The sequence below is a fragment of the Tympanuchus pallidicinctus genome, unplaced genomic scaffold (assembly GCF_026119805.1).
Source record: "Tympanuchus pallidicinctus isolate F22 unplaced genomic scaffold, pur_lepc_1.0 scaffold1, whole genome shotgun sequence".
NCBI lineage: Eukaryota > Metazoa > Chordata > Aves > Galliformes > Phasianidae > Tympanuchus > Tympanuchus pallidicinctus.
Window position 1 is genome coordinate 94,021,058 of NW_026294618.1, and position 15,861 is coordinate 94,036,918.

General features: G+C 40.9%; 1 long non-coding RNA gene across 1 annotated transcript; it reads right to left on the bottom strand.

Moving 5' to 3' along the window:
- Nucleotides 1-4,391: 4,391 nt before the first annotated feature.
- LOC128078315 (uncharacterized) lies at nucleotides 4,392-9,716 on the bottom strand. Its single transcript, XR_008205574.1, has 2 exons — nucleotides 9,548-9,716; nucleotides 4,392-6,842 (listed from the first exon to the last, which is right to left on the bottom strand). It is a non-coding gene; the product is annotated as an uncharacterized LOC128078315 (long non-coding RNA).
- Nucleotides 9,717-15,861: the final 6,145 nt, after the last annotated feature.

Sequence of the window (15,861 nt, forward strand, 5' to 3'; positions counted from 1 at the left end):
TGATTTAATTACGTACAAGCAACATTGCTGGCAGAGTTAAGAACTTTCACTTGGAGTTGGGGAAGTTTTATAACATAATAAACATTAAAGCTTTAAAATAAATACAGAAAAAAAGTATCTCTCAGTCACTAAGTCTCTGGAATAGACTTCAACACCATCACAACAACAACAACAAAAATCACATCCCAAATTTCCTCTGCTTTAATCAAATTACAATGAATTGTATTAATTATGTAGAGTAAATAGATAAGAATGGGTAACGCTTAAACTGGTGGAGTTAAAAGCTATATTTCACTGCTCACCAAGAGAGAATAAACTATCAGTGGTGGCAATCCAAAGAGCAGCACGGATGATTACATTTGCTTTAATTAGTTTCAAGAAATCTTGATTGAAATTAAAAACCAAAGTGCTGTGAACAAGCTGTTGTGCTAGCCTGGAAAGCAGAATGATTTCAATAGTGCTTTAAAACTGACAGGGCAGGGAGACCCTGCCAGCTGAGCGGGTCTGACAGCTTGGTGTAGACTGCAGCAGGCTTTATGCAAGCTGTAACCCAAGCAGCGCCTCACATTGAACCTCGAGTGTTACTTTAAGTGGGAAACTGGTATGAAATTGTTGACACTGAAATACATCTTAGGGTCTTGTTTTTTCACCAGATGTGCATCCAAAGGCTGTCATCATTTCTCCAGAAGAGCATATGCATCAGTTTCCTGTTCAAAGTTCTTTCTCATTTGGGTCAGAAAGTAGCATTTTATTTTTTTAGATAAGGTAAATCTGTCCATAACATACCCCAAATTCAGAGTTTTTATTTTAAAAAGTTAAAAAAGAAAAACTTGAAATATGTTACTGATGAGGTACAACAATGATCTCCAAGGGGAAGAAGCAGATGAACACAGAATGGAGACCAGTGTGATGTAGGACTTCCTTGCAAAGGGTGATCCTTAAATGAATCCTTTTCAAGGAGTTGTCGTAGGAACTAAAGACAAGCCAACACTGATTCGGTTGGAGGTGCCAAATCACAACTTGGCATGTTAAAAGCACTGACCACACAGGCGGCAAAAGCAGTGATGATAGCAGGAATGGGGCAATCCCAACGAACAGAGTATAAAGCATGCATCTGGTGGTCATGGCATTTGTGGTAATGGTTTAAGGTGTCAGACCAAGGAGCAGCACAACTGGTGATGGTATGCAATGAAGATAGCAGAAGAGGCTGGAACTAAGGACAGACATCCCACTAGCAGAGGCAAACCAAAGCCCAAGCTGAGAGCTTTGCAAACACCAAATCTGTTTTATTCTCTCCCTTTTGCATAGGAAACAAGAGTAGATAACTTAGTCAGAAAGAGAAAGTTTGTATAGCATTTTCTCAGGAAAACAGGAGCTTAAGACTTTCATAAAGCTCTGGAATGAGGTATTTATGGTCTTTAATCATGATATTCACAAGCCACCAGGAACAGTTACAGGAAAGAACAAAAAAAAAGCGTGTGGTGTTAAAGCTGTCATTGGAATGCAAATCCCTTGCCAAACTATGGAGGTAAGTCCAGTTTCAGATAAATGGAAACGGTGACATCTTGGGTGTTTCTGTATCTGTCTGGCCACTTAAAGAACTGGATCATTAGCTATGGCATTACAGAGGAGAGCTACTGTAGCATTCACTTATCAGGATAGCAGTATCTCACATCATTTAACAGTGGGATGTGTACTTTCATTATGCTGCTGTGGCAAAAGTGGAAGTGCTCATTAACTTCACAGGGAATCAGATGCTCCTGGATAAATATGCCTGTCAGAGCTCTACCAAATTATGGTATTATAAGTGGATGAACTGTCCCGGCAGATTTGCAGCAGATTTAATTTGAAATTAGTGGATATTCAAGAGAGAAGATCTTCACACGTGAAATCATGGAAAGCAAGACATAATGGTTGAAGGGACATACAGTGAAGCAGTGGGCAGGAAGGTGAACTGTGACCTGCAGCAATGATCTGCACATCCTGGAGCCACAATAACCATTTGTCGGGGGCACAGAGGAAGCAGCCTGGCAGACACACAGCAAGACCCAGAGATGGTGGAAATGAAGAACAGATCTCTTGTCTGCAGCTGCTTCCTACTGAAACAGGCAGCAGCCGATCCAGCCCAAAGTACTGGCACCTCAATATTACAACTTTCATGGACAGAGGAAGATGATTTTTTGGCATTACTCAGCTGGAATTTCTAGCTTTGAAGTGAACAATAATTGGCAGAATAACATGATTAATGTTGTTCAGTGTAATCCTTTGTGTCTTATAGATATTGCAGTGTATGAACTGGTGTGTTCAGGTTGGCAGAGGAGAATGTCACAACACGCTGCAATTAGCTGATGATTTTTAAAGCCAATTATCTAAGGAAATGCAAATGGAGGTGGAAGAAATGGAAGCATGAGTTACTTATAATACATCTTTTCATTAAATACAGCAGATAGTCTCTTGAATAGTCTCTGATACCTTTTAAAAGAGCCAGCAAAGAATTCTGGATAGTAGCTGCTGGCCTTAGTCTTTGGTCATGTGGAGATGAAACATCAAGCTCCTTTCCTGACAAGGGACACCCATGTATGATAAAGATCTTATTTTAAAATTTGTTTCAAAAGAAGAAGAAAAAAAAGGGTTTCTTGTTGTTTGATTCTTTTTTTAATAAGATGCCTGCTCCAGTGCAGTTCTGTTTGTTACAGTTTAATAAAAAGGAGAAAAAAGACACACCATCTCATGCTACTCAGAAATGTGCCCATCGAGAGCCATACAAAGAAATGGGAGGTGAAATTGTGCAGGCACATGGGACACAGGCACATTCCAACATCCTGCACTGATTTCTTTTTCAAACTTGCAGCACTGTCCTGCCCCAGAGCTGCCCAAGCCGGTGCCTGCCTGCTCCAGTAGTGTGTGTATATGTGCTTACCAAACTGTCTCATTCTTAAAGAGCAAATATTTGAGCTGTGATAGAAAATACAAACCATTTATTGAGCAGGGTGGCAGCTTGCTTCTGTTTTTCTTGGACAAATCCCACTGATTCTGGGGAAGATGACTTTCTTTTTACAACAGTATATCTATGAAGTAAATTTCTTCTGCTGACTGAATTCCACAGGAGGACTGATGAAGAACCCATCTTGCATGTTCCTATGGAAACTTGAGCACCTCACACAAGGGCAGGGGTGGAAGAAAAAAACAATTGGAATAAGCAGCTAAGGAAGTAGGGTATTTCTATGCTTTCTGATACTGCTCGTCTTCGAAGACTCACACTTCACCATGGGCTGTCTCACCCATGACTGCAAGGCGCTATCCCCAAATCCCAAGGCACAGAAGGCTTAAAAAACACCACATTGGATCTATGCTCTTTGTAGAGACCACCTAGTGCCAGACTGGATCCTATACATTCTGACACACACATGAGAATCAGTATTATTATCATTCTGGGAGTTTGGTACTTTCCTTGACTCTACTGGAAATATTTGTGAAGCTGAGTGCTCCTGCTCATGAGAAAGGATGTGAGGGCCTGGCTGCATAAGTGCACTTTTTTGAAGCTCTCTGTTTTGAGTAGAAAAACCTGGTTTGTAAGAGAACTATTTCATCTGATCCAGAGTATTAAATTGGCAAAAACTCTGTTCTCAATTGTGGCAGAAAAATGAATACATAAGATGTCAGAGGTCTGACTAAGAAGTTTACCCTAACAAAAGGAACATTCCTCATTCCTTTTGATTTAGCGATGCTTCTCTCTGACCTGGCTGAAATCGTGTTCATGTTATTATGGTCTCAGAGTCCAGGTATGCTCAGACAGTAATTAGCTAATTTTCTAGACAGTCGATTTTCAGATCATCAAAAATAATACAGATGCTGGAAAGCTGTCTTGAGGTGTGCAAAAGGCACTCATAGATTAGATACCCATTGCTGCATCTCATCCTTCCAGGAATCCCATTAGACATTAATAGCCACCCACCTGTATCTTCAAGCATTTACAACACAGTGTGCAAGTTTGTTTTTAGATCATTTCTGAAAATGAGACTTAGACATCCAGCATCCCATTTAAAAAATATATTGCCATATCTACAGCAGACAGACTAAGAAAAGCCCCACATTCTTCCTATCTCATAGATGCACACTGCATCTGCCTGCGGGTCTGCGTGATGAAATAAAGCAATCAAAAGCAACACATAATAATGATAGCTGTTTCCAGAATTGTCAGGATTCTTCAGTGCCCAGTCCAAACACCCCAAAAGCCTTTATTCAGCTATTTTTTCCCCGACACTGCACAGATTTATTACCTTTATTGACTTTCCAAATGTTTACACTTGGAACATTCATCTGTCAAAGCTGCTTGCTGCATCTGCAATCAATCTCCATGGTTTCAGTGCCCTGGACAGCAATACGAAAGCTTTGTTTTAAAGATCACCTGAACCTTTTGTTAGTTGTTGTTGCTAAGTGAGTGAAGCTGGAGTAATCTACACAGTGTGCGTAACCAAAATTATGTCAGAGAACCTGATTAGTCTTAGTTGTTGTCACAGCACTTCAGGTTTCCTAGATAGCCAAATTCTTTGCATCCTTCCTTGGATACAGTAGATTGCTGACAACAAGGACAATGCAACTTGAATTTCATTGCACCTCCAATTAGGAACAAAACATTTCAAAACAGGGAAACTGAGGCTCAGTTTGCAGAGTACTCATCAAATTCTTCTGAACTGTCAGCAGTTTACAAAAACAAACAAGCAAGCAAAACCAGGTTATTGTCTTTTACAGAGAGAAGACTGTACATTTAAAAATAAACTGGTTTGTGCACATTCATCTATATGACACACTCTGACCTGGATGTAAGGGCCAGCAGCCACCCTCTTTCCAGTGAGCCACAGAAAAATGTCTCTGTTTTCCTTCTGACATAATTCACTGGAATGAAGGTTGCTTGTTTTCTAAAGATTGTTTTCTAAATCTTGTTTTGATTTTCATCACGACCAACACTCTCTTGCATTTATACCCATTCCAAAAGCACTCAGGCAGCTCACAACCTCCTACAAATCTTATCTGAGACACCCTCTTCATGACTGGCAGTGTAAGCAATCTCAACTTATGCATGGCCCAGGTTTGGCCATCAAACTTCTGTCAGTATTACAAGGCCTTGGTTTTCTCTTGGCTGTTTCTAGCCCAAGACAAATGAGTGGTCCCAGGTAATGAGGCACAGAGCTTTGTGAACATTTTATGTCTTATGGTCTCTTCAACCTTTAATCACAGCCCAGTGTATACTGCTGTGTTTGTATCCTTCATAATCATTTTTTGCAGGCTGCCAGGTGTCTTTCTGATATAGATAAGGGTCCTCAACTACAACCACTCCACTAGACGACCAGAAGATAGACAGCATCCTTTAAAAAGCAATGACATTACCAAGTGACGCTTCCCTCCCCATTGCCAAAGGATTTGCTACCCTGGCTCTTGTTCAGCTGGTTCCTGCCTGGGTAGTTTTGAAGTGAGGTGCTCTTCCAAGTCCTCTGCAAACACGCAGCATCCTTGTGCTGCTGTATTCATTCTCTAAGAGAGATGAGTGGAGATCTACACTTGCAACAATGGCACTGCATGAAAATGTGGGTGCCAAAGTAGTCAAAATTGTTGTTCATTGTTTTGTTGTTGTTGTTTTTTAATAAATGTTTGGGGTTTTTTTAATTATTATTTTGAAGGAATTTAAAAAGAAAAAAGTTCCTGCATTTTCTCTGTTACCAATGGAGCCTTCAAGAAAACTGACTTCTCCAAGCAAGCTACCTAATCCCAAACACTCAAGTAAAAATATCCAGAAGCTTTTTCTCAAGCCCCAGGTTGACAGGCACTGACGTCACTACACTATATAGTAACACTGCAGCTACTTTTCCTTCAGAGAAGAGAAATGAAGTTGGATCTCTTCTTCCACCCACATGCTGAGGCAGGCATCTTCATGCAAAGGCAGATACACATTTAACATGGAAGCTGCTGAGGCTAGTGGTACTTCTAGTGACTAACAGTGCCAGTAGGGAACGTTCACCTTCAGGCACCAGTGCCAGAGCACTGAACCAAGTGACAGATCTGTTCCCCATATCCCTTGACTGTGTCCTGGGGCATTCAGGCAGTTGGCACAAAGAGGCTTCTACTGATGTCTGATGCTGGAAGAGTTGGGATCTGGCTGCTTTCTGGAGCTACAGGAAACTTTTTCACAGACAATCTGGCTTGACGTTAGGCTATTTGGTTGCTGGACAGACAGAGCCAAAGCAGACCAGTCCTAAATTTATAAAAACTACAGAGTTATTTCTCTCCCTGCTGCCTTCCCAGCAAAGAGTTCTATAAAACAAGCCACTAAGAGATATTAATGCCAAGAATGTAATAGGATACAAGTCCAGATTGTCTGTTTTTATGTCTGAGGAGAAGGAATTGATTTGCAACGGTGAAGATTTAGATAGGAGCTTTTGGGAAAGACTAAAAAACCACATTTTCTAAACTTCAGAGTGGCCCTTAGTTGGCAGAAGTTAGGAAATCATTTTGTTTTCAACAGTTTGTTGTTTCCTAAAGCACCTTCCCAGAAGCAGAAAGGTTGCAAGCAGTTATTCAATCCTGTCCAGCAATTCTAGACATTGATTATTATTTCATAATTTATACTGATTTTCATATGATGTCTTGGAGACTCGTACTTCTTAATCGTTCAACCTTATGCTATTCCTATCTGATCATACAAAAGCAAATGTTTCTGATTTCTTTCTAGTACTCTTGCTGATGTCAGTGCTTGAGCTGTTCCATCCCCTTTGCTTCTCTTCGGAAGGTAGCTCTTCCACAGGAGTAGCAGCAACTTCTTCAGCTTCCATTCACAGCACAGTCTCCTTGATAGGTGGTTTTGAGAACAGTTAGTCAGGCTTGAACAAATACATATTTGCTTCAGACCCCATGGGATACGTTTTCAAGGGGAATTTGTTTTGCAATGTAATTAATGTTATTAGTGTTAATGGAGCTCACATCTCTAAATCTGTGCACCTCCTGTTGTCAGCACAGCTGTATGTGCCTTACCTGGAATACATACTCAAGCAGAACCAAGATCTATTTTTTCTCTTTCAGATTTTTCAGAAGTCAGAAGCGGAGAAATCAATGACTGGCCTCAGTTCTGAGGGCTATGTCTGTGCAGAGAAACCCTTGCACGGATTGGGCCTCAGCTGGGGTAATTTGCCAGCAGCCCTGGAGGTTTCTTCCCCGAAATGGATGCTTTCCAGAGAAAGCATCACCCCATGCTTTCCCACGCTGGGAACACAGAGAAGGACAGCCCTTGACAGAGCTCTGTGTGCTGTCACCATCAGGCTTTCCTCCCCTCAGCACCATGCAGGAAAACAGCCCTGGCATGACAGCTTTGACTTTAGGCTTACTTAACAGCTTTTCAACCCAACTAATTTCTTTTCTGCTCCCTTTCGTCGCAGACAGTTCTAAGCCACAAATGCACTTCAGAAACGATCAGCATTTGACACAGCTGAAATGATACTATTGAATTAACACGCTTCTACAAACTTAAATGTTTTCCTACATTTTCTGCTAAATTCAATTCATAAATAGGTTCTTTTCTTCCAAAGCTTTCATTTTTGGGGCAAATTTACTGTTTATTTATTTATTTATTTTATAAAGCCCCTCTGGCAGCTCATTTGCTTTTATTTCACAGAGTGTGTTGCTCATTATGAGTGTAAGGAACATCACAAGTTTGATCATTTGATATTTCTTAAAATAAATACACAGAGAAGGCAGAAAACTGTAAGTAGATATTTACATAAAAAATTAAGTTTAAATACTAAGAAAAATTAGCTTGCTTAGCAAAACGACATGCCTCATAAACCCAGTATTGGATTCTTCCAGGGGGAAATATATTGGTCTATGAATACGAACCCATATGGGAAAACTTATTTGTGTGAATGCAAGAGAAAATTGTTTCTCGATTAAAATCTCTCAATTTACATATTCAAATATTCACTAATCTAAAATTTTACCTTCGGAAAAGTCTTACCAAAGCACTGGAGCAAAAACAACATTACCAAGTCAGCTGCACTCTGCATTAACCTCTGCAGAGAACATTTGTGTTAGACAAACATTGACTTGGTCTGAGAACTCAACAGCACTCATCAGGAAGAACATGCAGCGTCTTGAAACCCTGGGGCTTTCACTGTAATTTAGAATCATGCAATATCTCGAGTTGCAAGAGACCCACAAGGATAAATGAGCCCAACAACAACAAGGAGCAAATCAGCAATCAATTCACCTCCAAAGGTGTCCCCACCATGCTGAGAGTCCCACAGACACATTTTGATGTAAGCTACTGGCTCTATTTCTCTCTTTTTTTTTTTCTGCAGCTCCTGAAAGGACGCAGCGCCCATACCTCCTTTCCTCACCCCCATATCTCACATCAGGATGAAAACTGCAGAATTTACCCCGTACCTCTCACCAGAAAGCTAGCAAAGCAAGAGAAATGGTTTCCCCTATGCTTGCCCAGCCAGGAGGGAGCTGCGGGTGGAAGACAAAATCAAATGTGCTGATCAAGCATACAGATCACTCAGAGTTTGTTTTTCAACACACGCCTCTGGGATTTGGTCTGGCAAAAAGCAGTTTTGCCTTCTGAGATCTTCTGTTCGAGCTTGGAGCTATTTTCTTTGTGCAGAGAAAGTGCAAAAATAGCCCATTTGTTTGTAGCTCTGTGCCCAGCCCTTGGCAGGAGCAGAGGAAATGCTCTCAGGAGAGAGAAGCAGCTCACTGCTGTCAGCACAGGCATTTTACATGAGGGGCACGCATAAAGAAGTTAATTTGCTACAGTCTTTAAAAAGTAGGCAACTTATCACAGCTAGTGGTGCAGTAAGCACTGGGCAGGGAAGATAAATTTCTTCATTTTTTACAGAGTTAAATCTGGCTAATTAGGGCCACATTGCTGCTTGCTAGAGAGTATTTGCATTGATATCTAATATTTCCCACACATACTTATCAGAAGAAAATGTTTCAGCCTGTCTGAAATACAAGCCTTAACTTCCCCTGCTTCCCAGGAGCACCAGTTTTGAGAAATGGACCTCTTCTTAGTGCTGTGTGAAGGGCTGTGCCTCTGCAGACCTCATTTTTTGGAGTAATTTCCCCAGTGAGGTCATTTATAGAGATACCTAGGAAGGGTAGTGCAGCCCTTTCTGCTGTGGGAGTTTCATGAAGGCACATGAAAAGTAAGCAGAGGCTGGCCTCGTTTTAAGATGTTTAAATGATAAACATGTGGGACTGAAGGTCCTCTGGCAGAGTTTTAATGGATACAAATTAAGAAAGCCTGAAATTCTCTCTTTCAAGTAGTCCACAAGGACAGGAGATACTTTCCAATGCAGAGCACTAAAAAAGATAAAGGCAAAATTACAGTTTTCCTTCTGGAGTCACTAGCTGACATCTCCTTTAATTAGTGATTAACAAGAGCTATACACCTGAAGTTTGAGTTACAGCGAACCTTTCCTGAAAGGCTTAGCAGGTGACCCAGGACAGGAAGGGAGGGCTTAGGAAGAATGAAGAGAAAAAGAAAGGACAATCTCACCTGAATGATTCACTGAGCCAGAAGCCCTTGTGCTGCCTACTCCCACATCGCAGGTACAATGGAGTGTGCCACTTCCCAGCTGATCAGAGGACCTGTAAAATGGGGGTGGGTCCAGGCAGCTGGTGAGAAGGGGGTGGAGTGCTCTCATCAGTTCGAAGCAGCTGAAGGAACCGTGTTTCTGTAATTAGAGAGATGGTATCTTGATTTCATATTGTAGTAAATCCCCACAGAGGTAAATCCTCCTCATGCTGGCCTCTGCCTAGCCCTACAAGCACCCTACAAGCCCCCAAAGCAGCTCCTTGTTCTTGGATTTCTTATCATGATGGCACCGTTTGCCCTTCCGCTCTGAAAGTGGAAAGTAATTTAAGTAGCAGTGACAAGCAAAGAACCTGAGAGAGGGGATCAGGATGATGGTGGTAAGGCAAAGTCTTACACAACAGGTGCAGGCCAGAAAATCTTGTTAAATGAGTATCAACGTGCTAATTAATTGAAGGCCTTTGAAAGTGAAGTCATTAGTATCTGTCTGCTTTTGAAAATGAATGGTAGGAAAAAATAGATCTTCCAGCATGTTGCAGGTTCTGGAGATTCCAAACTCCGCTTTAGTTTAAAAATAGAACAGATAGTCAAAAAAGTTAAGATTTTAATAAAAAGCTCTCTTTCTGCAATTTTCAGCCCAACTTAGTGCTGGACAAACATGTCATTCGCAATAATGTTGATTGACATTTACTTCTAGTAATGCCAAAGCAGCAAACAGCAAAGGAGTCAGAGCACACTTGGCTTTAAAAAATGTTGAATCCAAAATATTAATGCTGCAAATGGCAAGGTCCATTAAAATGAAAATGAATGTTAATATGTCTGTAATAAAGCTAAAATGGAATTAAACAAAGTTGTGAAGCAGCACTTTATGTCACTGGGAACAAATTATCAGGAGGACTGAAATGCGTTGACATGACATTATTGGAGCAAGCTGGACAAGGTGGAAAGATTTGTTTTGACACTTATTTGTAGGTAATTTGTATGGCTTTCCTTCTGGTATATGGAGATGATCCTACTATTTCTTCAGAAGAGTATCATCTCTGTCCTATTGCTGGCCAGGACTGATCCAAGATGGTGTTCCAAACAAAGAAATCCATGATTTATGACAAATCAGCTGCACGTTTTTCAAAACATTGTGCAAATCAGAGCTCTTTCCACAGGAGGTAATTTTTTTGTTTTTGGCAACAGCACGTGTAGTTTTCCATCCTTTGGTAGATAACAAGTTCTCTAATTATTAGTAGCTTTGATAACTACAGAGTTGGGATGGACTCCCACCCAGACAAATGGTTTCCAGTCCAGAGAGAGGTCAGGGAAAACAGTGCCTTCCAAGCACAGAAGTGTATTTCTCCACAAAGCAGGCGCATGAGCTCTTGTACTCACAGCAGAGAAACGTGGTGCAAACCTCATTTCTGCAAGCAAGGCAGAGCCAGCTAAATCTCTTATTTCTTCTCCTGGGAGAGCTGTGCAAGGCAGGTGAGCTCCTCTAGCTGCAGATGTATTGCAGGTGGAAAGGGGCATTGCTCATGGAGATGGCTGACAAATGAGAAAAAAAATTTAAAAATAAAAGACAGCCAGAGAAAAGAAGTCTTAGAATCAGTAAGGTTGGAAAAGACTACTATGATTATCTAGTCCAACCATCAAAAGAAGGAGGAAGACATGAACATACTCCTTCCGCTTGAAATGAAGTGGAGCAAATGATACTCAAAGAAGAAAGACAAAAAAAACACAACCTGACAGCTGAACCTAAGAAAATGAAGAAATACATATTCTTCAAGCATACAAAGTTCTGCAATTTGTAAGAAGTCCTCAGGTAGATGAGACTTTCAGCCTTATTCTGTGCAGCCATGGTGACGAGTGAACCAGGTGTGCTTGTTTAACGATTAACAGCTGACGAGCTGACCTTCTTCTGCAGTAAGCTGGACCATATCTCCTGGGACTCAGGGTGTTACACTTATCCTGAACTGCTTAACTCCTCAGGGAAAACTCCTAAATCATATACGCTCCACCATGGAAGAAACCAGTTCAACTAGGGCTTCAAGCCTGAATAGCAGCAATGACTCCATGGCTGCACAGTTAAGTTACGTGTGGGCATGGTGGTGATGGATTGACACCTGGGCTAGATGATCTTAATGGTCTTTTCCAACCTCAGTGACTCTATAATTCACATGCCCCATAGTGATAAGCGGATTCCTGCCAAGTTTGAATCTGGCTTCAACTCCATGCAGTGTAGTGCTAGAGTTCATCACATCCAGGCTTGCAGAGTGCTTTCCTTAAGCCTGAAGGAACTGCTGAAGAAATTCTGCTTGCATAGAGTGTCTTTGGTGCAGTAAGTAGAGTCAGAAGGTGACTGCAGACCTGGTGTGGTTTAGAGCTGGAGTAATTAATAAAGTGAGTCTGGCACTGGAGTGTATCAGCAGAGCTGAGGGCAGACAAATCTCTGCTGAGCTTTCAGAGGCCATTACATCTTGGCAGCTTGCTTGGTGGGAAAATAGGTGGGAACTGATCTCTGAAAGCATGCTTCAGGAAATCTCCTCAGCTCCTCAAGTGAGCTCAGATCCCTGCTGCTTCTGCTTGGCATTTATCAACAGATTTTCCCCAGAAGCCTCCCACCTGCTCTGCTCTTTTGCAAATCTGGCCTCTGCAGGGGAGCTCAGCTCTTTCAGAAAATCTGCTATGAATGAGCTGAATGAAAGCTTGTTGACACCCATGGGAAGATCTTTGCTGGATCCAGCAAGCTCTGTTGCGTGTTGATTCATTTCTCTATTCTCAGCATGCTGGCACGGCCCTAGAGATGAAGATGAAAAACTGTCATGCACTTTGCCACTGTTATTGCACAAAGAAAATACACACAGTCTAAAGAATAATTAAAATCACACTCTCATTTCTTAACTTACTTTAACTGAGGATATCAAAGAAGAATAAATTTCACTATCAGGTTCAGCTGGAAAAGCTAAGCTGGAGGGAGGTTGCTCTTTATTCATTCACATGACTGTATCACACATAATGTCTGGCAAAAAAAAAAAGTGTTTTTACTGGGAGGGAAGTACTAACTTCAGGTGAAAAAAAAAAAAAAAGGTGGCTAATATGCCCACCATAACTTTCTAAGCAGTAAGGCTTAGAATTTGAAGAAACATTCTAATTGTTAACTTTGAAGTAATTACATCATTAAAGTTTCTGAGGAGAAGTATATTTTCAATCACATTTCAGAAGGAAAACTGGATCCCATTGCATCTGGTGCAGTGAGTGAAATGCTGTTTAACCAGTTAAAATGTGTTAAACAACTCTCCTTTACTTGTTATCAAACACAGAATTGGCCAAGCCTTCTTCTTGGGTCATTAAACACTTGGTCTTCTTCCAATAACTTGTTCTAACACACTGGTACAAACATGGAAGGTACACCGATCTCAGAATGGAGAAAGAAGTAGAAGGCTGAAAGAACAGTCTTGTCCTGGCTCTGATGAAGGCTACTGGAGCTGCTGAACTTCAAAGTAAGCTACCAACACCTGTGAAAAAGAAATTGTCTTTTCCTACTTTGACTTTTTTTCTCATTTCATTAACTTCTTTACTTCTGCTTGCCCCACGTACAAGACTTGCAGGCTCTACCTAAAATGTCACCAGGTACAACATATTAGTTTGGTGACAGAGACAAAATGCTGATTTTTTATTCACTGAGCATCTCCAAAAGAGAAAGTAATCTGGGGGAAGATTGAACGTGTGGACAATCCATTAGATGCACATCTTAAAGGAAACTGTACCAGAAACAAGAATCTGATATGTTTCTGAATACCTAGAATTGATGTGATTTTACTGAGGAAAAATTGTCCTTCATAGTTACGTATTTTGAGAAGTTTGCCTTAGACTATGGGAAATTCCATCTGGTCCAGGCTATAGTAGATCTGAGGTTCACAGAGATGAGCTGAAAGCCCTGTTTCCACAAAGTCATGACATGAAATCTGGAATAAATATTCTAAATGAAAATTAATCAGTGTTATTTTGGACAGTGGAGAACAAGATCGTGCTAATTCCAATATTTTTTTCCTTTCTTTCTCAGAAATCAAGGATGAATTAAAGTACACATCAGTGTTAGTCAGTGAGGTGCATTTGCATCTGATTTCAAGAAAAGTCCGACCAGTCTGGGACCTTTCTCTTCAAGGGTGTTGTACTGCTCCGTGTAATAAGCACATCTTTCCTCAGAAGCCGAGTTCCACAACAAAACTACAAATACATCACTGCAGGTCGATACAGATATTTTGCTTCATGGAATCAAAACACCTCTTTGACATTGATTGGTTAGGCTGCTAGAAAGCACAAGAAGTGCTTGAGAATTTTCAGCTGATATTTCTGCTTCTCTCCTCCTAGCTCCAACACGCAGAGAGTAACCCACCTCATTTCTCTTTACAGCTATCTTAGATCTATTAAAAAAACATTTAAAATCTCTGCTCAATCTCTTCTTTCCTGGGATAAGCAGTTCTCTCCTCATGTTCAGCATATTACAGATGTCCCCTCTTTCTTGCTCTTTTGCTCTGGTTTCTTTTTCAGTACTTCAACACAGTACTTGAAGCACAGCTTCAAAATGGGGCACAATGCTTGATTCAGGGCAGACCCATGGTGACCTGACCAACAGTGAAGACTTACAGAGGGCACTTCTGTTTGTTTGCATTTCTGTGAATCAACTCTGTCCTTTTTGTTGAAATGCCCCCACATCCAGCAGTCCATTCTATGCATCCCAACACCAACGTTTCACATTCATATCCGTACCCTGATGAATTCTCTTCTGTCCCCTGTGTCATACCCAGTGCAACTTAAGCAACATCATCTTATTCAACCAGGTCAGCCTGACAAATTCTGTCCCCTCATACAGCCCCAGCTCTATAAATTTGTCTGGGTCACGTCACTTAGTCATTTCTGTCATCAACATACCTTTTTACTAGAATCAGCCACACTGCTTACCCCATCTCCTTCAGTGGGTTACCCCACTTGAAGGCAAAGAGGTGTCATCACTTTGTTCTGGTATGACTTGCTTTTTCAATGAATACAAGTTGACTGCTTTTACTCCTCCAATTAGTCTTCATTAAGGACCTGTTGTGTGAGGAATAAATGGATGACAGTGTCATTCTGGGCACTGTAGCTAGACTGTCAGGTTTATGAGTCCCTACCTCCTTCCTTTCAAAATAAGCACCATGTTCAACTTTGTGGGCCTGAAGCAATGCTGTAGGAGGTCTCAGAGATAAAAGGTTCAGAAAGGAATTTTTTTTGTTGTTCCAGCCTTGTTTGAAAAACAATCTTCCTTTGAAATTAATGCATTCAGATGTAGCCTGTTTTGATGAAATAGCATTTTCTAGCAGAAATATGTTCTGTCACAAACTTTTTAATCAGTTTTCCTAACTAATTTGAGGAATAAAGCAATATTTTTACTCCTTGCTTTAAAGTTTAGTTGAAGAAGATTGCTTGCATCTCCTTCCCTCTTAATGTCTGGTATATATATGAAGTGCAGGTCTTTGTCTGTGAAAGGGTTCATACTATATGAATCTTAAAATACTCACCACAGGGAGATTAATCGATCTTAGGTTGAATCAAACTTGTGTGATTTCATCATTGTCTTTCCTGAGAGCAGGGTTAGACTAGAAAATGATTGAAATGGGCACAAATTGAGTGATTCAAGAGCCTTTCAATAGCTGATGATAAAATCGAAATGCCTGATCAGCTGCAGAAAGTCTCAGCTGTCCTGCCTACTTCCAAGGTATGGATATAACAATTAAACTAAAACAAAGATTGTTGTATGATAATTCTTAGATCAGATGCTCAATTTCTTTTAACTGACATAATTTGCTGATGTTTATCATCAAAATTTTCATGCTAGTGATCTCTAGGGGACTGGCTGAGACTTCAGTCAGGTGAAGTGGTTGCCTGCCTGCAGATCAGGGCAGAGTTTGTCCCTGACAGACAGTACACCACCAAAGCGAGAGGATGGCTTCATGCGATAGGTCCTTTGTCCATGGGATGCTTTTCCAATAGAGGATAGTTTTACTAAAAAGCAAACCAGTTCATTTTACCCATCCTTCTGCTCCAGTTCCCAGCAGAAGAATTCCTGGCAGTCTTTCAGTACACCAAGGTGTGCCCATCTCTCTACATCAAGATGTTCCCCAGATCTCTAAGGCTCTTCTTCATCCTTTGATCATTTGCAGAGACCATCTTCGTTATTTCCATTTCACATTTACAGAGTCCCAGCTCCTGCTGGATGGCTATGCTGCTGGCTGTGTGGAAGAGATACTTTACCA